Below are 493 nucleotides of genomic sequence, written 5' to 3' on the forward strand. Positions count from 1 at the left end.
CTGTCCCCTCCATCCTCTCACTCCCCCTCTCTCTGTCCCCTCCATCCTCTCTTTCTCTCCCCCCTCTTCTCTCTCTCTCCTCTCACCCTGTCCCCTCCATCCTCTCACTCCCCCTCTCTCTGTCCCCTCCATCCTCTCTCTCCCACTCCTCTTCTTTCCCAGCCCTCCTCTCTCTCCCCCCTTCTCTCTCCCTCCCTCTCTCTTCCCACCCCTCTTCTCTCCCAGCCCTCCTCTCTCTTGCTCCCTCTCTCGCTCCCTCTCTCTCCCACACTCCGTAGTGTCACCTGAGGTCATAGAACAGACTTGTGTTGCTCTCTGACAGGTACTCTTATACTCCTCCACCTGTCAATGGCCGCGTCCTTCAGCAGCAGAAAATGTTACGCCAGGGGTGGGCAACCTCACCACTCCACCTGTTGTGGAACTACAAGTCCCATGAGGCATAGCAAGACTCTGACAGCCACAGGCATGACTCCCAGAGGCAGAGGCACCATGG

General features: G+C 58.0%; 1 protein-coding gene across 1 annotated transcript in view; it reads left to right on the forward strand.

The window, feature by feature from the left end:
- The window catches only part of CAMSAP3 (calmodulin regulated spectrin associated protein family member 3), a 99,566-nt gene that overhangs the window by 2,524 nt on the left and 96,549 nt on the right, over nt 1-493 (forward strand). The gene's annotated exons all lie outside the window — the stretch shown is intronic.

The sequence above is a fragment of the Nanorana parkeri genome, unplaced genomic scaffold (genome assembly GCF_000935625.1).
Source record: "Nanorana parkeri isolate BGI_ZX_2015 unplaced genomic scaffold, ASM93562v1 scaffold1212, whole genome shotgun sequence".
NCBI classification, from domain to species: Eukaryota; Metazoa; Chordata; class Amphibia; order Anura; family Dicroglossidae; genus Nanorana; species Nanorana parkeri.